The 24826-nt window shown below is 37.2% G+C and overlaps 3 long non-coding RNA genes across 11 annotated transcripts; 1 reads left to right on the top strand and 2 right to left on the bottom strand.

Annotated features, from left to right (window-relative positions):
• Positions 1–12435: 12435 nt before the first annotated feature.
• Positions 12436–17431, bottom strand: LOC147517586 (uncharacterized). 8 transcript variants are annotated; one of them, XR_015211492.1, is made up of 12 exons: positions 17278–17431; positions 16698–16850; positions 16545–16594; positions 16340–16398; positions 16075–16168; positions 15876–15986; positions 15553–15791; positions 15393–15467; positions 15187–15249; positions 13368–13457; positions 13181–13264; positions 12436–13083 (listed from the first exon to the last, which is right to left on the bottom strand). It is a non-coding gene; the product is annotated as an uncharacterized LOC147517586 (long non-coding RNA). The 8 variants fall into 8 exon arrangements; XR_015211494.1 differs by having other exon boundaries at positions 15553–15986; positions 16075–16216; XR_015211489.1 differs by having other exon boundaries at positions 15553–15986.
• Positions 17432–18756: 1325 nt separating this feature from the next.
• Positions 18757–22430, bottom strand: LOC147517585 (uncharacterized). The gene is made up of 4 exons (XR_015213901.1): positions 22212–22430; positions 19873–20036; positions 19747–19796; positions 18757–19152 (listed from the first exon to the last, which is right to left on the bottom strand). It is a non-coding gene; the product is annotated as an uncharacterized LOC147517585 (long non-coding RNA).
• A 348-nt stretch (positions 22431–22778) lies between these two features.
• On the top strand, positions 22779–24704 carry LOC147517584 (uncharacterized). 2 transcript variants are annotated; one of them, XR_015211500.1, is made up of 5 exons: positions 22779–22876; positions 23170–23576; positions 23690–23804; positions 23925–23975; positions 24449–24704. It is a non-coding gene; the product is annotated as an uncharacterized LOC147517584 (long non-coding RNA). The 2 variants fall into 2 exon arrangements; XR_015211499.1 differs by having other exon boundaries at positions 23687–23804.
• Positions 24705–24826: the final 122 nt, after the last annotated feature.

The following is a 24826-nucleotide window of genomic DNA, read 5'->3' as shown; positions in this document are numbered from 1 at the left end:
CCTGCTTAGATTATTTTTATATGTGTATGTTACATCCATTCACATACGCGGCATTACTGTGCATGAGTTCATTCTCGATATTCCTCTACCTCGCATCTAGTTGCACGTGTAGGTTGTATTTTATATATGCGTAGCTATATATTATTGCATGCGTAGGACGTGTTTCTATTCACGTATGAGTAATATAGGGTTGCATGTGTAGCCTTTCTGTGTATAACTAGCATGTGCTTATTGCATGATTAGTCATCTATTTTGGCATTTCTCGTCTTTATTTGCATGTTTCATAATCTAATCACATGTTTAGGCTACATATACGGTTGCGCGAATATATTACATGTGTTTTCCCCTCTTCTCCATAATACATTAATTATGTAAACTTTAAAAAAAAAAAAAAAATTATCATAATCATATTAATAATAATCTCATAATATACCATAATCAATCATCATCCTATTCCATCAATGTCTAGAAAACTTGAAAGATTGAGGTTATCTAATTAAGGAATGTGCTAGCACAGATAACCTCCCTCAATTCTCTCATGTGACCTGGCTACTGGAATATTCACACATTATCCTAGCTTACCTACTCACATTAGCAATAGCTCAGGAGGACGTGGTTCACCTCCCTCCTTCCGTAATTACTAATCCTCATGTAATAATTCATTCCTTATGAACCTAGAATTAAAATTTGTGTTTGCATGAGACTACGTTCTGGTACTAATAAGGAATTAGAACATACATATCGTCGTCGCAAATACAATAAACAACTACATAAGTTATATCCCCTAGACATAGTTCTTCCTCCGTAAACCAACCTCGTCAAGTATCTCAGTTGCCATTACCTCCAATAGTTATGGCCCAGGAAAATCCCACAGTAGAGAAACCGTTTTCGGACTTCTATACTGTCTTACAAGAAGGACCTGCTTCCTATATTAAACTCGATGAGATTGCAGGTGATTTTCGCATTTCGCCAAATGTTTTCGGACTGTTACCTATTTACCATGGTCTAGACCATGAAAAACTGTACAATCACCTTAGTCGGATTCAGCAAGTGGCCACCACTTTCCACCATCCGACCGTTACCAACGAACAAGTCTTGCTTAGGTTGTTTCCCTTCACCTTAGCTGATAAAGCTTCAGTTTGGCTCGCGGGCGAAGCGCCGCAATCCCTTGACACATAAGCCAAGATCGTTCAAGCATTCATGATAAATTTCTATACTCGGAAGAAAACTACAAAGATGTTTCAGAAGATTCAATTCTTTCGCCAGCATCCCCATGAATCCTTTATGGAATCGTGAAGCAGATTTACTGATCTGCTTCTCGAATGTCCCCATCATCAACTCGACACTGCTGTCTTAGTCCCGTCTTTTTTTAATGGTCTCTCTGACCATCAAAAGGAAACACTAGATATCATGAACGGTGGTTGTTTAATGGACAAAGGCGCTATTGAAGCATACACTTTTCTCGAGAAACAGGCTTCACGAAACACCCATTGGGGTAACACTGATTCTTCCAAATCTTCTAAAGATACTCCTACCAAAGTTACGTCTATGTTCGAGGCCAAACCCGATCCAAAATTAACAACTCTGATTGAGTCCCTAACCAAAAAGGTCGATACTCTTTTTGTTCAAGTGAATGATCAAAATCCAAACAAGTCAAGGTCGCAAATGCTTCCCCATGTCTTATTTGCTTAAGTCCTGAGCACTCAGATTCATATTGCCCTTTGGCATACGAGTGCCCTCCCAAACCATCTGAAGAGGCTTGTGCTTTTAACATCCCTAATACACCTTGGTGACAACATTCGAATTTTGCTTGGTGTACCCCTGCCCAATAGTCAGCCCCTCCGGGTTTCAACAACCCTCCTGTATGGCCATCCATGAACTACAATTCCTACCATCAAGGGAATCCTCAGCAGTTCCTGTAATGGCAAAGTCAATTTCCCAACACCGCCAATATAGGGTACCAAAACAACCGCAGCCTTATTCCCGCTACTCCAAGTTAATGCTACCAAAATCAACCTGTAAACAATAACCATGAACTCGTTCCTGTTGCCCCACTGGTGCAATCCACTACTGATAAAATGGCTGAAATTTTACTAACTTACATGAATAAACAATCTCAAATTCTAGCATTTATCCAACAGTCTTTTCAGCTGTTAGCACAAGATAAAAGTCAAAAGGGCGTATTTCCTGGCCAAGCAGTTCCCAACCCTAAGCCCACAAACACTGCTTTTGAACTCACCAATGCACCAGGATCTAGTAATCCCAGCCAAGGTGAGGTGAATGTCGTCATCACCCTTCGTTCTGGCCGAACCGTCGACAATCACATACATATGCCAGACATTCAACCGACGGAAGTTGCTGCTGACGTCTTTCCAACTCCTACCTCGCAACTTATATCGGACGAAGTTGTTCCTTCCAAATTTGCAACCACGTCCCTGGGGAAAGACTCCACTGATCCATATGTGCAATTCTACCTAAAAGCTCCATTCTCTGCCCATTTGGTAAAGAACAAACCTAACGAGCATTTCGATGAGATCCGAGAAACCTTCAAAAATTTGTTCATAAACCTACCTTTACTCAATGCACTTAAGCATTTGCTCAAGCATGCCAAGTTTTTGAAGGACATGTGCACCACCAAATGACGAACAAATGTTCCTCAACAAGCGTTCTTCACTGAGCAGTTTCCTTCCATTACTGCTACCAATGGTGTGGTTAAATACAAAGACCCAGGTCAACCAACTGTGCCATGCACGTTGGGCAACAAGTATACCGTTACTGCCCTTTTAGACCTAGGCACGAGTGTTAACTTACTTCCCTACTACTTATTCAAGCAGTTGGGTCTTCATGAATTAAAACCTACCAGCATGACCCTGCAACTAGTGGATCGCTCCATCAAGTACCCAAAGGGCATAGTAGAAAACGTCCTAGTTAAGGTCCAATATTTTTACTACCCAGTTGATTTTGTCATTCTAGATACCGAAGTTGCCTGTGACTCCATTCCTATCATTTTAGGACGTCCATTTCTTACAACTGCTAACGCTCTCATCAATTGTCGGGATGGTTCAATGATAATGTATTTTGGGAACCTTTCTGTAGAAGTCATTGTGTTCAACTTAATGAAACAACTTCCCGATCTTGACATTGTGGGTGAGTTTAACATGGTTGATAGTCTAGCATAGGAATATTTCACAAACTCTTTTCCCACAGCCGAGGTACACCCATTTCTTTCTTTTAATTTGATAATCCTGAGTTTGACGATGACTCGTACATTAAGGATGTCCACGCATTATTAGAGTCAGTACCACTATTTGACCTTACTGCTGCGTTACCAACCGTTTCAGAAGAACCTGACTCGCTCTTTTTCATTGAAGATGCGGTCCCTCATAAATCCTTAATCCCCACTCCTCCAACTCCGGATTTAAAACCTCTACCCTCTTATTTGAAGTACGTGCATCTCGATCCTGATGGTAGTCTATCCAACCTTTTTAAAGTGTTAATGCGTTGTGAAGAGAAAAATCTGGTACTTAATTGGGAGAAGTGTCATTTCATGGTTACCAAAGGAATTGTTCTAAGTCATGTTGTTTCGAAAGACGGGATAGAGGTTGATAAAGCTAAAATTGCTTCTCTACCTATCCCCCGAATAGTTCGCGATATCCGTGCCTTTTTAGGCCACACTGGGTTTTACAGGCGATTTATTTAGGATTTTTCTAAAGTTGCTCGACCCTTAACCAATCTCCTGCTTAAGGATATGGTCTTTAACTTCAATTTCAATTGCAAACAAGCTTTTGAAACTCTAAAAATTGCCCTGACTACTGCTCCTATCATTCAATCCCCTGATTGGTCTCAACCATTCGAACTGATGTGTGACGCTAGCGACTTTGCTATTGGCACCATACTAGGCCAACGACGTGATGACAAACCCGTTGTCATTTACTACGCTAGTAAAACTCTTAATGACGCTCAACGTAATTACACGACAACTGAGAAAGAGTTCCTAGCTATTGTCTATGCTTTGGATAAATTTCGTCCTTACCTGGTCGGATCTTCAACCATCATATATACTGACCATGCCGCACTTCGGTACATACTCACGAAAAAGGATGTGAAATAGAGATTGTTCCGCTGGATCCTTCTCTTTCAAGAATTCACCTTGGAAATCAAAGACAAGAAAGAAACCAAAAATGTGGTGGCCGACCATTTATCTAGGCTGGTTGGTGACATTTATAGTGATTCTAACGCCATCTGTGATTCCTTCCCAGACAAGCATTTGTACTCCATTTTCTCCTTTCCATGGTACACATATATTGTTAACTACCTAGTTACTGAGGAAGTTCCTTCCTCTTGGTCATGCCCTGATCATAAAAAGTTCTTATCCACTGTAAAATATTATTTATGGGATGACCCTTACCTCTTTAAGTATTGTTCTGACCAACTCATTCGTCGTTGCATTTCGGACTGGGAACACACATACGTGTTATCTTTTTGCCATAAACAATCATGCGGTGGTCATTTCAGTGTGAAGAAAACTGCGGCCAAGGTTTTATAATGTGGTTTTTACTGGCCTACCCTTTTTCACGATGCGCACGAACATTGCAAAGCTTGCATTCGTTGTTAGCACCTTGGTTGCATTACCCAACGCAATATGATGCCCCTAAATCCCATTTTAATTGTAGAAATTTTTTATGTTTAGGGCATTGATTTTATGGGACCCTTCCCTATTTCTCAAGGTTTTCGTTGTGAACTATGTGTCCAAATGGATTGAGGCACTCTCATGTCGTTCAAATGACTATAAAACTGTTATGAAATTTGTAAAAGAAAATATTTTCTCTAATTTTGGTGTCCCCAAAGCTATCATCAGTAATGGGGGGTACACATTTTTATAATAAATTTTTTGGGTTTTTAATGAAGAAATATGGAGTTACTCACAAATTTGCTACTCCGTATCACCCACAGACGAGTGGCCAAGTGGAAGTCTCCAACAGAGAGATAAAGTCCATTCTAGAGAAAAATGTCAATCCCTAAAGGAAAGACTGGTCTCTACGCTTATCAGATGCCTTGTGGGCATACCGAACGGCCTTTAAGACACCTATAAGGATGTCTCCTTATCGCATCATTTTTGGAAAACCTTGTCATATGCCGGTTGAACTTGAGCATCGTGCTCTAAGGGCCATCAAAAGCCTCAATTATAATATCAATGCGGCAGGCAAAAAATGAAAACTGCAATTAAATGAGCTTGAGGAGATTCGGAGTGATGCATATGATCTCTCAAAATCCTATAAAGCTAATATAAAAAGAGTGCACGACAAACACATTTTGCGTAAAGATTTCAAAATTGGCCAAAAAGTTTTACTTTACAACTCCACATTACACATTTTTCTTGGTAAATTGAAAACACGATGGTCTGGTCCTTTCATTGTGTCAGTTGTGACCTATTATGGGGCAATCTCTTTGCTTAATCCACAAGATAACAATGAATTTCAAGTAAATGGCCAATGCCTCAAACATTATCATGAGTTATGCTCCCCAACTGTTGAACATACTCTTCTTCAGGATCCAATCTGCATAGATTAGATGTTTTGTTTAGCGTACTCAATCTTGTTTTTCTGTAGAGGGTACGTCATTTTGGTAGTCGGGTCATCTTCTATTTTATGATCTCAAAATTACTTTGAAGTGTGTGGTTGCAAGCACCGGAGCCGTAATCCACAAAAACTCTATTTTAGAACTGAGTATAAATGTCTTCTAAAACGCGAGCAAACGTTCCTACTGGTAAACGATAGGTTCCAAAAATTTCTCCCTTTTCTTTTTCCACTCTTTTCTACTCTCTTCCTACCCACATTCAAATCATAATTTGGACAAAGTCTCACCCCTCTCGAATAGGACAAGGTCATAGTACTTTTGCTCATCGCCGATGTGCGTGCAGAATGGGGTGGTGTATGCATTGTGAAACCCCTAACTGCCCTGGTCTTCAGCCGCTTGGTGAAGGTGCTTATTATAACATATACAGTTGTTTGACACTAGCAGCTAGAGATCAACTTCACAAGGTAGTTCCTCCCACAGGTTGGGATTCATCTTGAGGATCTAACGTTAAAAGACTCACCTTGTATATATGTATATATTGATGTCTTTTAAAATTTCCCTTGCATTAATGCTGTGCACAAAGAGATTCGTGTTCAACCTCGGATGTTGCCTACTTGGGACACGGGCAATTGATTCCACCAGGCCAACCCCTAGATATTGGTTACTTTGAGTTCCCTTTGGGGCGGTTTGAGGCTAACAATATGTAATAAGGGTAATATTATTAGACTGTAGCGTACCAGTAGCTAGAGATCAACTTCACAAGGTAGTTCCTCCCACAGGTTGGGATTCATCTTGAGGATCTGTCGTTAAAAGACTCACCTTGTATATATGTATATATTGATGTCTTTTAAAATTTCCCTTGCATTAACGCTGTGCACAAAGAGATTCGTGTTTAACCTCGGATGTTGCCTACTTGGGATACGGGCAATTGATTCCACCAGGCCAACCCCTAGATATTGGTTACTTTGAGTTCCCTTTGGGGTGGTTTGAGGCTAACAATATGTAATAAGGGTAATATTATTAGACTGTAGCGTGCACAGTCAAGGATGGTACCGTCCTGCACCCTAAACCCACAATATATAAAGGTGACGCCACAGTCTGGTTGGATTGGGTTCACTCCAGAGCCGACATGACAGTTGCCTGAGAGTTTAGATAGAGAGTCTTCTGGCCATCCAGTGTTGTTCACATTAATCCCCCTTGTATAGAAATAAAACCATAGATATAAAAAAAAACCATTGTTTATAAATAAAACATTCCTCCTTATTTTCAAAAATTCCTTTGGCCTTTAAGCATGTCACCTCAAATTGGATGAGATTTTTCATGCCGATCATTTCAACAGCTCATTTATCAAATTTGGAGTTCAAACGAGTCATGTGTGCGCGTTTACATTTTTCAGGTTTGATTTGGGCTTGGGAAAAAAATTGGGCCCGACCGAATCTCATGATTCTCGGCCCATTTATAACCCGAGACACCTCACCATGTCTCACCATTCCCTCACTTCTTCTCCCACAAAAACTGGATCTCGCTCCCCTCCATTCGAGTCTTGCACGAGATAGCCCCAAATTCAACTCCAGTTTCGTACGAGACAACCACAACCCCGTTTCAATTTCTGTTCCACCACCAACTTCAAATTATTCCTCTCATCTCAAAACAATCGCCGTCCTCTTCCTCAAATCCTCAAATGGCCGGAAACAGACGAATTTCAATAGAAAGGAATTTTGGATCACTCTTTGAAAATGGGATGTTTTCCCCATTTTTGATACTGAAATTCAATCTCGAGGTTGGGAGTATCTGTTGTATGCCAATGGCGATCTCTATTCGACAGATTTGGTGTTGAAGTTCTACAACAATGGCGGTTTTAATGGCGACCATTTTTGGGTCACCATTGACGACGTGCCCTGCCAAGTCACACCCGCCTTGATCTCTGGGATCACTGGCATACCTCTAGTCGACCATATGCTGACTCAGCAGCAGTTCGTGTATCCACAGACTTACGACCTAATGCTCGACACACTAATCATGGGTGGTTATAATATTGATGGGAAATGCCCTTATCAACGTTCTCTGTATCGGAACCAACTTGTAGTGACTCAATGGCTGGGTCAGAATGTCATTGGCACCTCTAAGCCATCTGACATTAACAAGACATTTCTCCACCTACTATGGGTCCTCCAAGAGTGAAAGGGAAACTTTTGCATTGTGACATTTCTATTCGACATCATTACTCATGCCACACTCAGGTCAGCTCCTCTTGCTATTCTTGTCAAGCAAGTTATGATAAATTTGGGTTTCCTGTCTGCTACACCTTTAGTTCCTATGCTGCAATATGAGAATATGCATGTTTTCAAGAAGTGCGTACAGTTCCCATGGGAACCCACAGCTCACATGACAACGGAACACGATAACGTGACTCCACCTCCCCCATCCCTTCCACCTTTCTTTGATGAGGTTGCTATGAGCTAGATGAGCCGTCCTATAGATGCCCTACGCTCTATGAACAGTGGCATGTGAGACATGTATACTCACCAAGTATTGATGGAACATTACATGGGTGAATTTAGGGAAGATATGCGCACTCGCCACGATTCACTGACCGACACCGTACCATGAGCGAATTTCAGCAAGAAATGTGCACTTCCATGGATGCATTTTAGGATCAGCTAAGTACTCGCCAGAACCAGTTCCAGTGAATGCTCATGGCAAACCAGCACCAGTTTCAAGCCCAGGTGATGCATACTCTAGGCGATATCCAGGAGCAGTTAGTCTCCATGGGAGCTCGTCCTGCATGCCATCGCAAGAATCATGGTTCTTCTTCAGTAGCCCCTGAGGATTCCCAGTAGACGTTTTATTTTTCTGGACTTGTATTTTATTTATGTCAAATAATTTATTTATGTGTTTCCATTTTAATTTTCTACCTACGTATGTCTTATATTTCCTACATTTTCCATAAAATTCTGCTTTGTCAAGTATTATATTAGATCTTATATATCTCCAATATCTATTCTATACATATATATATATATATATATATATATATATATATATATATATATATATATATATATATATATATATATATAACAGTTTGACGTCACACATAACGATAATTTTTATCGTCAACTAACGATCTGCAACGATTAGAAAATGGTCATAAAACCGCCACCACAACGGTAAAAAAAACGGCTCCATTTCCTTTCTATACATATAAAGTTCACCACATCCTTCACATTCACTCCTTTCATTTTCTCCCTTCTACACTTTTTCTTTAATTCCAATTACGCTTTTGTTCTTACCAATCTTCAGCTTCATGGATGCACTAGAAAAGTTTGAGCAGCAGCAAATTGAATATGCTACTCACGTCTTCATGCTCGTTAGTTTTATTATCGTAATATTGTTGATGTGGCATATAGTCATATCTAATATCTAGATTTGTATTTTTTCCGTTGTCATTATGGTGTGTTTTCACATCCCTGTACATTGTTACAACTTAATGTAAGATCTTATTTACGTATTTGTATTACTTGTTCTTATACTTACTCTACGTCTAGAGATCTTGCTAAAAAAATAATAATAATAAAATTAGGTAGAGTGCGTCACTCTTTGTAGTCACATGCCCTATTCTTTCCCCTCCACACTACATCCACTTTTGCGCCTTGTTTAATTGATATATGAATATACAAGTTGGTCAAACTACCCTGTGAAACATTCTCTCGTATATTCTATCTCTTCCCACGTCTAACTCACAGTCTCAGGGATCTGACTTTAAACGATTTTTTGGGCAAGTACCTTGATAGAATTATTTGAGAAGATACACGTGGTCTAACTACCCTGTGACACCTTGATATGTATTTTCTAAACTTTCGGATTGGTGCCTATTTATAGCTAGGCTAGACACCTCTCAAATCCAATCTTCCTTTTTTCACTCAATTATCTTCACCACTCCATTCCTTCCATCTTCAATGGCCTTCACTCGAATTTTCGTGCCCGAGCAAAACTTTATGGAAAATTTTCAGAGCAGTCTATTTCAACCATATTTTGACACTGAAATTTTACGTCACGGATGGTTCCCTCTATTACATCATAAGGAGGCAGTTTATTCAAGAGAATTGGTTATGCATTTCTATACCCTCGGTTATTTCCAAAACGGGCAATTCTTTGTCCGTGCAAACGGATGCAAGCGCGAATTGACTCCGAAAATCATCTCCGAGGTCCTTCAAATTCCCATAACGAACCATAGGGTACACCTTCAAGATTCACCATTCGACAATATAAAGCATCTAATGTTTGCAACTATCCTTTATGGTGAATACAACCAGAAAACCACATTGTTTATCAGCGATCCTTGCAAAAGAACCAATTAGTTGTGATCCAATGGCCATCCCATAATGTGCTCGGCACATCTAAGACTTCCAAAATAACCAAACCCCTCCTCCATCTACTCTGGGTCCTGTAGACTAAAAGCAATGATTTTTGCATAATTTAATTTCTCTGGAACGCGATCGCACGTGTCAGGAAAAAGTCAGCTCCTTTGCCAACCATTGTAACACTTATCATAGTGCGTTAGGATTTTCCTATTACTGCTCCTACTACCTATCTCAGAACAGCTAACATTCTCACCATTCACTCCGTTTGTATGAATGGTTTTTGGACTCTCGACGTTGCAAAGAACCATGCTGGTGCAGAAACCGACGAAGCTTTTTCCTCTGTAAACATCTTCGCTGACAATGCAATACACAACATATTTAATCCTATAGAAGGCCTTCGTTTAATTCACCAAGGACTAATGACATTATACACACTGCACGTCAGAACATCATCATTACCAGTCTTCTTGAGTTTCACGAGCTTCAGACAATGCACGACGAGGAACAAGCACAATTCTTGCACATCCACAACTAGTTCTTGACAAATCACAATCTCATAATGGAGAACCAATCCGAGATTTACCAGACATAGAGCGCCCTGTTGCAACAGGCTGTTGCACGGATTGACTTAGTCGAGAATCTTAGAAATGGATTTCTCCCACCTAAGGATCCTCACCATTACTCTGGCCATGGCCCAAATTAAATTTTGCAAATTTCCGTTCGAATTTCCGTTCTTTGTCGTTTTCTATTTTTTCTTTAGTAACCCTAATTACGTGTAGTGCAATTTTCCTGTTGTAATCAACGTTATTTGTTTTTACTCAGTCATTTCCATCAAATTCTAAAAATTGGTTTACCTTTGTCTCTAAGTGGTGTCTTTCATCACACGTCTTCTTTCATCCATTTCCTGCCTTCCTATCTGCATCTCCAATAATGGAACCTCCAAAGATCATCTCTAAACAATCCTTCTAGGTTATGTTGGATTCTCCTTCGTATGGATTTTATTTCAAAGACCTTATCACCCAAGCTGGTTGGTCCTCCTTCGTTCTACAACCTGAGCAGACATACTCTCCACGTTTAGCGGCATATTTTTATGATCATATGGAGGATACAACAACATTTAATGGTGCACGTGGTTTCTTTTTTAACAGATTCACAATTCGTATGGGTAACACCAGACATATCTTTCACGAGCCAATAATTGCTATCACTTTGGACCTTCCCTATCACGAGCCCACCCCCACAATTCAATACATCATACAGAACTCCTTTAATCACTACTTTTGGGAAGATTTCGCCGGCCTCTGCGGTGATGGCCTCACCTGAGTGGTTGAACGTGAGGAAGCTGGCTGATGGCCGGACAAAACAATTCCCCTAGCAAGTATGACAATGAATGTCGGGACTGCCATGTTGTTTATCCTTCTGAACATCATGGGGGATTGACATTTTTCTACTACCACCAAATCAGCTTGCAAGACTTTCCATGCTCTCGCTCAGCAACACACTTTCTTCGACATCACGAACCTCTTAATTGAGAACCTGAAAAGGGCTCGTGATTTTCGGCACCATTATATCACCTTGCCCGTTACCGCATGCTGGATAATGAGGGCATTCTTCCCACAGTTTTCAGCCACTTTTCATGACTGGGTACAAGTAGATTCTATGTGTCCGGCGAACAGGATAATTCGTTCTTTGAGATTTTGGGTCTGGCGTCGGCGCTCTTCAAGGTACTTGAAGTACGTTCGTTGCTTCCCCAAAGACAAAGACATGATAACTCATTTGGATGCTTCTAAAAAGAGAAAGTGGAGTGAAGTTTGGCAGGCCATGATAAACTGGCGTGATGCCAAAGAATGGCACTTCGATAGAGATGAAGCTAGAATGGACATACCCATAATTCTTAATTAGGGAAGTGTAAGTTGATGTACATATTTGTTGTTTTAGTTTTTTATGTGCCCTTTCCCTTTTGTTTTTGTATATTATATGTTGTGTTAGCATAATTTTCTGTTGCAGATATCAGCTTTATTTTTGCTCAAGCCTCTCAGGTATATTCTTTCTTCATCTTGACACTTTGAGGACACAGCGTCCTACTGTAACCTTTCGCAAAAATTAAGTATTTCTAGGTTGTATATAGCTTTATTTTCTGTCTAAATAAGTGTATTTAGTGACAAAGTCTCGTTTCCTTTTATGTGATGAAAAATATCTAGAAATCTCACCCTAGCATTAGAATTAGGATTTGTCCTTAGAAACTTAAGTTAATACGTATGCAATAGTTTTTACATCTTTTCATGAGAATTCATGCACTGACTGTCATTGAATGTACATAGCAGTAAGTTTCTGAAACCCACGGTGTTACACCCCAAATTTCCAATTAGAATTAGGATTTGTCCTTTTATGTACATCGCTTGTTTACCAATATCATAACAAACATTATTACATGGCAGTGCAAATCTAGTAGTTTGCTAGAACACCTATTTATGTAAATCCTATTGCACAACTATTACATGGCAGAGCAAATCTAGTAGACATTAGTAACATCACTGTTGCAATACAAATTAAATTCCAAGAACAAAATATCTAATAACCATAAATAATAAAACAATAGTAAGTTTAGGACAATAATAATAACGACATGGTCCAATCCATCTCCAGCATTGAGTCCTATAACCGTTTACATGCTCCAATCTCAAACCGCAACATCAGCAGCATAATAAGTCAACTACACTACTAAACCACCTGCCACCTACATTACTACAGCATCACACACCAGTTTGCACACAGATACGAACCAGCACACTCACCACACACACACCACCAGGCATCAAAAAAAAGAAATTCGCAAAGACTTGGAAGCAAAGGCGATAAATAGCAGCAATAGTAGAAGGCAGAAAATAGCACCTAGCACGCAGCAGCAGAAGGCAGAATGCAGCACCAAGTACACAGCAGCAATAAAACCCAACACTCAACACTACACCACACACACAGCACAACACAACACAACACCACGTCACACACACAACACTCTAGCACATGACCTGCCAGCATACACATACACACAAAACACGCACACACTACCACCTCCACCAAACCAGACCACACCATACACTACCACATCCACAACACCACACCACAGCACACACATTCACTCCTATAACGACATATTCTTTCATCAAACTTTTATTTAAACTAAATATAACAATAGATGGAAGTTTAGCATTTTACTGAACATAATTAAAGTCTATTACCTGGTAAATTTTGCGGATTCTCTTAGATGCAGCAGTCGTGTCTGAAATTTCCACGGTTTCACTAAAATTGTATGGATAAATTTCCTGTGCCAACATAATATGCACATTTTTTCCCCTCGTGTTAGTTATAAAGGATAAAGAATTGATAAAAACAAATATTTAAAAATCATTGCGGTTGTATATTTACCACACATTCGGACTTCCTATGCATCCGTTTAGGCTTTGTTTCCTTAGTTGAGGTTCCAGGCCATTCAACAGAATTTTCAAATGGTAATATCTGTATCAAGAAGGATTGAGTTGCTAATGAGCTACCCTACCCAAGACATGATTTTTAACAAAATAATATTCAATTTTCTAATTGAAACACCTCCTGTTACAAATAATAAAAGATGGCAACAGATAACATACTTTAAGGCATAGAACTTACCGATGGTTGATTGAAGATTGAAAGAATTAACAATTTTATTTATTTTTAATTATTTTGCCAAAAACAATGGTATGGCTTATAACGTTATAATCATACAGATTTTAAAAATAATATACATCCATGAACCCAAGCACCTTACACGCACTAACATGAAAAAAACTTGCTAGCATACCCACGAAGTCACTAACACACGTTCAGGTGCAGGTAAGCACATCTACAACCACATGCATGCATACACCTCTATAACAAAGCAGAAACACGCATGGTCAACAACTAACTCATTATAAAGCATATACACACAACATGCACATATTCACCATACTTATCTCATTATAAAGCATGAAAAAAACATGCTAGCATATTAACCATACTTTTTCATCCTCTTCAAGAATACTTCATCAAACATAACTATAACTCAAGTCCCCAGAGTTTTTTCTATTGATATTGCACTACGTACCTCGTGATTCATCGTGTTAAACAAATCTCTACACATCCCTAACCTAAATAAGAGAGAGATACATATCAATCATCACGGATAGTCCATTAATGGTTTGAAGCTCCTGAGCCAGATCACCAACTCACTAAAAAACTGGCAGTCTAACCATTGTCCCGCACATGCCGAGCTAGCTCAGTCAAAATCTTAGACATCTCAGAAGAGTTAATTAAGAACCAAGAGTGTGTTTAATTTGTGGGAATTATTCCAACTCATTTTTAAGAAAATACAGGCAAAATTGTAAGGGCTTGTTGGCTCTAAGAGGAATATTTCCTACTTGATATTTTACCCAAATTCTTTGCTCCCCAAACTTCTAAAAACTTAACCACAAAATCAGGAGTAGGATCAAAATTACCTACAAAAAAGGAAGATTCATGTAGAAAAACCTTCTCTTGGAAAAAAATAAAAAGTGACGCCCCAACTAAATTTGCAGTAACAACCCCTTCATCCACAGTGACAGGTATCAAACCAATGGCATGATACAACGCTAATTCATTATCGTTCATTGTGCAATTGCCCTCTAGGAAAATCCTGCAATGTGATCAGTTCACTTGGTTTCTCTGACTGCAGATTTGTTGGCTCTCCTTTCTAATGGGTTATATGACATTTTTCTTCTGGAATGTCGCTAATGATTGGATTGGTTTATATTTTGTGACTAATTTATGCATTCTGTACCTAGAAGTCTAATTAGCTTTCTTGATAAAGCTTCAAATGAGTGAGAAAGGAAAAGGAGGAAGAATAAAAAAAGGCTATTGTTCATCAACTTTACATTAACCTTCCTACAAAATCCTAAAGTATGCATCTTTTGAGTTTTTGAAGTGGTCGAGTGAATATGTAGGCAGCTTAGGGTTTGGAAAGTAATGAAGAAGGTAGGCAACATAACTAATGAAGGTATTAGTATGTAAATTTATATACTAAATAAAACGCGAAAACAATAGCTTATCTCAAAAGTTTATCTCTAATTACACATAAAAATATGTAATAGCATATTGGTATATACATTTTCTCTCTAATATATATATAACAGTTATCTGAAGTAAACAATTAAATAAAAACTTTTTTTTCGATTAGTTTAGAATCACTCACTTTTGGATGCTCGGATATAGGATTTGGGTAGATAGTATTAAGAGTATGAATTTCCACTTTGGCCTGCATTTATAATCACAAAAAGAAAGTATGCATTGAATAAATAAAAAATAATGTCTTGTCTATCTATCTTAAACTTTTATTAAATATACTTTTTCTTTTTACCTAATCAATGTGAGTAATAGGCAGGGTTTATTATAACGCACCTAAATATTCTTGGGCTAACACCTTTTGAAGTAACACCGCTCCTACCCGTTTTGCACATTCAATCCGTAACAGGCCTTTAGTTTATTATAATTGAACCATTTAAAATTTGGGATTAAAGAACAACTGAAGCAAAAGAAGAAAAGAGGATAGAAACTTTACCTGTAAATGCATCCATTAGCTTTGGTGAAGAAGACAACGCATTGATAATAGCCGAGAGATCGGAATACGGGAACTAATTGGAAAATCCCGTATCCGCTTTATATGTAAGGAAATGCTTGAGCTCATACTACCTGAGTGCCTAACAGAACCATAGTTTTGAGGGTTCTTGTTCACCCCATTTAAAGTAACATAATACAACCCCATTTAAATCAGGAAATCAGACGAAGCACTCCAAAATTCTAATTTAATTGCAAAATGAAAAAACAAAATTAGACCAAGCACTCCAAAACTTTAATGTAAGTGCAAAATGAAATAAAACTAACCATTTTGACCAATACCCTTGATGATACAGTAGATATGTTTTCAAGTTTTCTTGTCTGTCGATATCGTCAGTTGCGCTTTCACCACTCCCACTCCTTTCCCTTTCTTCAAAACTGGAAGGAAGCAAGAGAAAAGCAATAAGCAACAAAAAGATTTTCATTTTTTCCAATAAAGATTAGGCAACAGAGATTAGGACCAAACCTGAACTCGTTACTTAGAAAGCAAATATCGTTCTCTAATACTAGTTGAACAAAAATTTTGTTGAAAAAATACTCCTCCTTGTCCTCTTCACCATCTGCAAAAAAGTCCCAAGTAATATGACCAAAAGCTGCTAGACCAAAAGCTGCCAGACGCAGATATACAGTATATTTCATCATCAAGTAAGTTTCATCATAATAGTGGGCGATAAACAAAAAAACGAATAGTTATCAATTAGAGTGGAGAGAAGAAATTTTTTCGTGCATACCTATCTATTAGAGAACGTATTTTCGCAGACGAGGAGCACACAGTGAATTGATGCGCGCCCTACACAACAACAAACCTAAAAATAAAATTTAAAACACTGAAACAAAGTGGCACTAATTTTTTTGCATTTAAGAGTAATGCAAGTACACGATTCTACAACAAAATGGCTTTCCGTTACCTAGGAGGTCTCATGTATCAACCATTACCTTGTGAACGAATTACCAATGAGTAATGCATAACACCGCTCCTACCCATTCTGGTAAAATGATGCCCAAACAGTTCCATGCATATGTTAGAAAGCAGATGACCACAATGAAGAAAAAGAACTAAGAGCCAAAAGAGGACCTCTAAAATCTCACCTAAAAGCTTTATTGCAGGGAAAGGGTTCTGCTAGTGGCAACCAAATCATCTATAACTATTGCACGCTCCTCAGACTGAACGACCCCCACATGCATCTCTAGATGATCTGTCCCATATTCAAGCTCATATTCTTCACAAATTACTTCGATCACCTACATTTTTTTTTATGAGGGCAAAATTCAGAAGGTAACAGCAAATTCTGTAAAATTAGAACATAGTGATGCGAAAAACTCTTGTATTTAATAAGAACAACAAAGATTCCGAGGAAATTCCATTGCTGAAAATAATGTATTACAGCGTTGCATAATGGTGAGCATAGTCAAAGTGAATCTGTATCAGTCTTTAGAAATAAGGCAACAACAATAACTCCCTCCCCACCACCGTCACCCACACACCAAAAGAAAAGGGGGAAAAAAACAACAACGTCAACATGAATAACAAAGTATGCATACTGGAAAGATAATAACAAATGTATTAGAAGAATATTATGTAAGGAGTGCTTGCAATTAAAATTAAGAATTCCCATAGAATTCAGTTTGAAGTTAAAAGAATAATTAAGAGAGAAAAATGCATACTAACCTTTAAAATGATTGGCTATTGGTTCAATAGAAATTGTTCTGATGGAGAGCAAGTTAGGAATTATCAAATTTCTAGTTTCGATTTTAATTTGAGTATTGGTTAGGAACGAAGAAGACGAGAGGTTTTCTTTTTTTTTTAATTGTGAACCAGCCGAAACGGTTCCTTTTTCTCTGTTTGCCGAAGAAGTTGACCTTTATAGTTAGTTATGGGAATACTTTAAATGACCAATTTACCTTTTTAATGAAGAACAAAAAATAAGTGATTGTCTAACTTTCCAGTATCCTTCCCATTTAAAACTTTAGTATAAAACCGGGAATACGGAAATTAATTGGGAAATCTGATATCCGCTTTATATATAAGATAAGATTATTATGGTACCAGCAAAAGTAAAAGAAATACAAAGGGTGTTATAATACCGAACCAAGTCCTGAAGTCCAGTGAGGTCATAGACCGAGGTAGTTTCAGGTACTTCCCCACCCGATGCCTTCCCTAGACTATGTAAGTTTTGATGCTATTTCTTAATAAATGCTGAGATTCTAATAAGACTGAATCTATCTAGCTAGTTGTATCTAAGGACTAAGGCAAATTTAACTTAATGGTTCATCAAAGAGCATGTCAGAAAGCTTAAGAGCTTAACCTGAACAAACAGTCTGCGCAATAAGTCCTGATTACCGGTTAATGTACCTAAGATCCACGGGATCATTTATTGTCAGGAACTGATGAAAGTGGTTTGTGTGTATTCCTCAAAACGTCTGATCAAATGTGTGCAAGTATGTGGAGTATGTCTCTTTTTATGCAGCCATGCAAGTGGTGTAGTTTGGGTATGAAAAAGGGTAGATCTCCCCCTCACAAAGTTTTGTAACCTCTTGGTAAGACATCGATCAATTTTTTTCCTTTCTGAAAAAATGTTGTACTTATGTACGACTCAAATATCTATTATTATTGGAACTAGATATTACCCGTGCCTGCGGCATGGTTTGTTATGAGGTGCTTGTTTGTGGCATTAATCTTGGTCATGTGCTTCTGCTTAGTTTATTTGATAGCGTAATTACCTTTCAAAATAATTATGAGCCACACGCCATCCATCAAACCTCAAGTACTAACATTCTATGAACGTGCAGTGAAATTAGCAAAATAGTTGCACTGCTAAAGAAAAGAAAAGCTTGAGAAGATGAGATCTCGAGACCCCTTCAATTTTTTTAGTCAGGCACTATTTGGAAAAGTGATAGTGTATTTGTCCAGCTATTTAACCTCAGCTACAAATTAAGTACATTTACAAAAACAAAACCCAAATAGACTGGACAAAGTAAAAGCCACCCAAATTCAACATGCAAAACTTCAAAAGGGTTCATCAATGGTTACATGAAATAATCAAATGTGATTTGAAGCTCGTAAAAAATAATGATGTCAGCAAGACATTGTCTTTGTAGTTTAGTTGCAGTAACCTATATTCTTGTGATAATAATCGAGGAGAATGGACTACTCACAAATACACAACTAATCAAGTACAAAACGGGATCCACAAAGCATTCTAGTGGAGTTCAATGTCTTTCTCCAGGTGAATAAATAAATAGACCAATACGACAAACAATGTAAGAAAATAAGAAATAGACGCCGAAAAATGGAAATAAAAAATGATTGGAATCATCAGTAATTCAGTATGTATGATGGATCAAATTTCACCAGTTTGACGTTTTGCATCTTCACTTGATGTTTCAACTGTCCATAAAAGCTTGTGGTTGCTTGACGTCAACCATTTCCCAGCTTCATGTTCTTTAGCTCACCCTTAACCAGCCTGCATGTCCATAATGCTTGTCGCTTGCACGTCTGTTGGCTTCAAGCCTTCAAGTAATCTTCAATATATATAGCAGCATCCTTCAAGTATAAGATGTTTGGACCAAGTTTTTTTTAGAACATTATACTAACATAAAATATTATTTATATATGTTTTTAGAATTTGATTTGATATATATATATATATATATATATATATATATATATATATAATGAGAATTTAATGCATTGCGATTGCAACTGTGAACCAAACTGGATATTAGACATTGAATGTTTTCATAGCACGAACAATCTACCATTGAACTCGACTTTCAAAGGTAACTAAAAGGGTCAATGAGATGAAGCTCCATAGATATGCCAAAACTTATGCAGTACATAAAAGTTAATCAAGGTATAAACATATCGATAGTGATGAAATTGATTCGCGGTACCTATGGACAAATGATAAAGGCATAGACAAATAGGAATGGAAAAATAGTACCATGAATAAGCAAGGCATGGTGTTCATGGACATCACAACATGAGCCATACCTATGAATGCACAGGTACACTAAGATAAAAAAAAATGTGGAGAAAACTAAAAGAAACCCAAATAAGCAATATTGTTTATCAAAGCAATAAACCAATCAACTCAAACCCAAAGTGAAGTGGATATAAAATTCAAAATAGACCAACCTTAGATAACGATATATTTGGAAGACGGACCGCCGCGCTAGAAAAGAATCCTGCAAAAGATGATATACTTTTGCAGGGAGCAAATCAGATGGTTTGTTTAAATTTTAAAAAATTGGATTTATTTACCTCTGTTACGGTATCGATACGCCCCAGTCACAACTTCCACCATATAGCATGTCCAACTCCTAACTCTATTTCCATCACTCGTTAACTCCTCTGACAACACTGTCACACACCTACGCTGAGTGCAATCCATAAAGATTTGCGATGTATCAATCCTCAAGTGGATTCTGTAATTGTTCAACAAATATTAGAAATGAACTATTGATGGCAGAAAATAGATAAATTACAAAGCAGTAAAACTTCAAATAACTATTCGAATATAACAATTCAAATTTATGCGAGTTACATTGTTTTCCTAAAGTACATTTTCCAATTACAACAACCATTTGATTTTCACAAATCACTTAATGAGTCGTTCAAATATATAATTAAGAAGTTACGGACTGAGATCAACATTTTAAAGACTACCAAAAAAAAAGTGCCCTTAACAAAGCTAGAAGAAGCAGTAGTTATGCCAGATTTAATTTGAACTCATAAACCCATATGACCCTGGAAAGAATGAACTAATTCTAAGGTAACATTAAGGAGATAAACTAATTACAAATTCTTGAAAAGCCTTATGAGTAAGTAAATACACACTTGAATTTGATTTCTAGTTGCCAAGCCCGCTTTCTTCAAATCAGTATAACAAATTAGTAGAACAAATTAATAAAATCTCACACAGAGAGCATAAAGAGTGCTTACAGAATTCATAAAGGTGCATGAGAGGGAAAAAACTAAAGAAAATGAAAAATAAAAAATAAAAAATAATGACGGAAACACCGGCAAAGTAATACATGAGAGAGTGGGGCAACCTAATTAAAAACCATTTCATTTTTTTTGGACCATTTAAACTTCTTTTGGGGAGTTATGTGAGAGACGACTCGACTCTTTCTAAGCGGTATGGGTTTCAAAACATAATTCATTCAGTTCATTTTAAAAATATTTAATTGAATTGGCATATATTAATTACACAAAATGTGACGAAACAACTAAAACTTAAAAAACCAATTAAGACTAAATGTGTGTTAAAGGCTTAAAGCATGTGCCATTATTTAGTGAAAAACATAATCCATAACTTTATAAGTCTACTACTATATGAAACGAAACTTAAGTGCCAATATATATCATTTCTCCAAAGCCCCTTCAACATCCAATGCTAAGCTAACTATTAATGGATGTAAACACTCAAGTATTGAGATCATTTGAAGTTTCCCCAGTATGATCTTATAATTAAGCTACTCGGTGAACACAAAAAAAAATAGTAACTTTATGTATTGATATAAGTGTCCATACACCTCGACATCAAAAGGTGGTTATATGCCTCTGGTTCGCATATTAGGTGGGGCAAAAATGAATTAGAAATTAGACTTTTCAAAAAAGTAGAATGCTAACTTTTGATTTTGAGTTATCAAATCACGTCATCAACTAAGTTGTCAAATATTAAAAATATTCTAAAACCTAACAGGACAAAAAATGAAAAAAAAAAAATTAAACAGATAAATATAGAAAAGTATGAAAGCTCACAATGACAATAAATTATACTATGAAGGTGGGAATCGAACGCAAGACGTTTCACCTTATCTAGAGTTCATATCTTTGGAAAAGGAACCTTTGCGCTAGAAAAAAGTATTGCAAAAGATAATTGCAGAAGGAGAAGAAAAGTCAGTATAGAAATGAAAAATGAAAGTCTTGAACGAATGTAAAAATACCCAAATCTGTCTTCACATCAGGTTCCCCATAAAATGATTATAAACATAATCTATTTTCGGTTTCTTCCAAAACATCACTATATATACATACCAAAAAGCAATGGATAGAGTTGACAAATTGCTTTAGTAATTCAGTCATGTATTTACAATTGAATGACTTCCTTTATGTAACTCCATTCCTTGGTTTTTATCTCTTTTACTCTTATAAACTTTTTCACTTGAACATTGATTTACCATTGAGAAAAAAATTAAAATTAAAAAACGACCACACAAAAACGGATTGACAAACTCAGACTCAACATAGAATGCTTAGATCAGTTACGTATAACCCCCATAGCTCATTTATGCATTCTCTTCGACCTTTACGCAAACAACTATTTGACAGTTCACTAAACACCAAATCCAACCATTTATAGTTATGCATTACCCAACCAAAAGTGAAACAAAAGTTGAAGCAACAAAAAATATATGAAGAACCAATTATAGAAACACATTCAAATGTAGCGTTCACATTTTTAGCTATGTACTGTGTCAAAGGTGCTATGTAACAAATAAAGTTTAAAATTTGGACGAAATGAAACAAAAGCAGAACAATTAAACCATAAGAATCAATTATTGAATTTAGGGAAAAAAAAAATTCTCGAGTTGTACCTTCTGAAGACCCTTCCTGACATCGTTACATCTTATCTTTGGAGAGAGAGTGCGTGGCGAGGTGAGAATTTATAGTGGTACAATTAAGAGGCACATTAAAGAGACTCCATGAGAGAGGCGTTTAATTGGTGGTGCTTGGAAGATCGCGGGGTTTATTTTTTTTAATAAAACCTGTTTTTAATTTGGAAGACATTCATTTCCCTTGCAATCCTCTTAAGCTTTTAATTAGGCATTAAATGGGCATTAATTTAACCTACTTTGAAGCCCACAATTGAAGCCCAAAGCCCAACTATTGTGATTCCAAATATAATAATTCATTTAATTTACAAACCATTTTATTCATAGAAACTCTTAATTCATTTACAAAACATTTAATTCATTAAATAAATTTTTTAAGTATCAATCAGAATTAGTCTGGAAAGGGTTTTAAAACTATATCTACCGTACATCTACCCCAATCTAACTCATATCCCTAGACGATCCAGACCTTTTTTTGTCCTGCCATTGTGTTTTATTATAGTAGATGAGGATTGGCTAATGGGCCTACCTGGGCCGAAAATGGGTAAATGTAAAGATTGTCCGTCCGCAGTCCAACTACAAAATGTAGAGCAGCTGAGCTGAGCTGAAGTGGACAGTGTACTTGCTCTTCGAGTTAACCTATTAAGGTAACCACATTTTCCTTTTTTCCGCTTTTCTGCCTTAATTCTTCATATCTGTCTGCATTGAATATTTGAAATAAAGAGCGTAGAACAGTGAATTTCTATTCGTGTTACTTAGCCCTAAGTTTGATTAATGATATGAATAAATGTTCTTCATAATAATTTGTGAGACACATATTGTATGTGATACCTCAATGTTTGATATTCCGCCCTTGGTGTCCGTGTCGGATAAAGAGACACGTATCCGTATCAATGTAATTTGGGTTATAAATAGTACTGCTTTTGATTTGTTGTCTCAGGACTATGGAATACTCAACTAGGCCAGTGCAGCAACTCACTCAAGAACAACTAGAATATGTAAAATATTTGGAGAGGATGAAATATGGTAACCAAGAGGAAGGGTTTAAGCTTATGGAGGAAGCAAATAATGATATTATATGGTTAACAAGATCTACTTCTCTTATCTTTGGGACGAATTGTATACGCTGTCTACATACTTTAGAATATGATGATTGGCTTAGCTACATGAGGTGGATGCTATTGGTTTTGTGTTGCTTCATATATTGTTTTGGGCTCTCGTATTACTCAATCAAGCAGAGTTTTGTGAAGACTAATTATATTCTTAAAAAGGATGAGCTACTTAGGCAACCGGTAGATGAACTTGCTGGAAACATCTATGCAATTGTGGGACTGTATTGTGTATCAAGTAAGTTTGGAGGGCATCATACTTTACACTCTTCGGTAACCGTTTCTACTCGTGTTTTGGATCGTGCAGAATGTCATTCAGTATTAACACTCTTGAATGATTTGGTGAAGGAGCCTTCAATTGATGTTGATTTCAAGTTTACATACCGGTTGAGAGTTGACGTACTTTGCTCATTAGGGATGGTGTTCTTTAGTGGCTTGGTAGCTATATCGTATTTCACAATGCATGGTACTTTTTGTTTTCCTCAGTTTAGTTTTATTCTTTCATGTTTTTTTGTTTAGTTTCTTTATTCATATGTATACACAATTTAATGGTTGTGTGTATGGTTTAACACTTTAACATGGCCAGGAAATGAAATCTCAGATAACAATCTCATTTTTGACTTGCTACCAACTTGAGGTAACTTTTGGACGACTTGATTGTTCACTTTTGTCCTTAGCTATTTTAATTGGCAATTTTTCTGTATAAATGGAGGCTTTACTCGCAAGTGTTGTGCTTTTACTTCTTTTCTGGTTTTGTCATCACTAAAAATTACCTTGTTTCACCCTTCACAATCTAAAGATTTATTGGTCCGGTCATTATGATCAATGAGCGATCCTGACCGTGATGAAAACTCTCATTTTTAAGGAAAAAAGGCACCTGCTGGTTTGTGTTGGTGTCAGTTTAGGGTGTCATACACACACGACACAGACACAGACACACACGCCATACATTTTTAATATGTACATATCTCATCGTTATCACCACCAAATTGGTGTGTGAGTGTGGAGATGTAAGACCTAGAGACAAAACATATCTATGCAGTGCGTTATATCTACTAATTTAAATTGTTGAAATGGTCATAACCTCTATGTTTCTGAAATGTACAACAGATTTTGCCCAGCTGACAACTGACTTGAAGCATCTTAGTCCACTTCAAGAAAGGAACGAGAAGAGTTGTTGTTTATGTTGTGGCAATGCTTACAGTCAAATTGTAGTATTTGTACGATGGTTTGCAGCCCTTGTTGATTATCTAATTTGGATTTGAAGAACTCAATTATATTGGTGCTATGCACTCACAATTACGGATAAGTACAGTGATTTTTTGTATACAAACATAACGATAAATGATTTAACATATGATCTTCATTTTCTTGTGTCACCATTCGTTGAGTTGATCGTATAGTTAAATGACTTATTTCCGCTTCCTTTACATACTTGTGTCAGAACTCTGAACTTGCACATGATTTACTCAGTTACGAAACAGACTC

The sequence above is a fragment of the Coptis chinensis genome, chromosome 2 (assembly GCF_015680905.1).
Source record: "Coptis chinensis isolate HL-2020 chromosome 2, ASM1568090v1, whole genome shotgun sequence".
Taxonomy (NCBI): Eukaryota; Viridiplantae; Streptophyta; class Magnoliopsida; order Ranunculales; family Ranunculaceae; genus Coptis; species Coptis chinensis.
The sequence above is the reverse complement of the archived record's forward strand: the minus strand, read 5'-3'. Positions and strand labels throughout refer to the sequence as shown.